This window comes from Nanorana parkeri, unplaced genomic scaffold, assembly GCF_000935625.1.
Source record: "Nanorana parkeri isolate BGI_ZX_2015 unplaced genomic scaffold, ASM93562v1 scaffold1215, whole genome shotgun sequence".
Taxonomy (NCBI): Eukaryota; Metazoa; Chordata; class Amphibia; order Anura; family Dicroglossidae; genus Nanorana; species Nanorana parkeri.
The window spans coordinates 220294-220576 of record NW_017307483.1 but is presented as its reverse complement, the minus strand read 5'-3'; positions in this window follow the sequence as shown (position 1 = coordinate 220576).

The following is a 283-nucleotide window of genomic DNA, read 5'->3' as shown; positions in this document are numbered from 1 at the left end:
CGCCACCGAATGTCATCAATGAGTCGGATTCCCGCTGACCGGAGACAAAGACGGACCACACACACGCGCGTCACAGTCTGATTGTACAACCCGCTGAGTGAACATAAAAACCTTGTGACCCCCCTCAGTCCCCCAACGCGCGCGCTTTGACGCGTGTTCATGAAACACGGGGACTAAAACCCGGAAGAGGCGACGGGAGGAAGCGATCGGTTACATTGTAAAACATTTCATCAGCTTTTCAAAAACGGGAGAAAAATTTCACTTCTTTTTTTAAATTTATCTT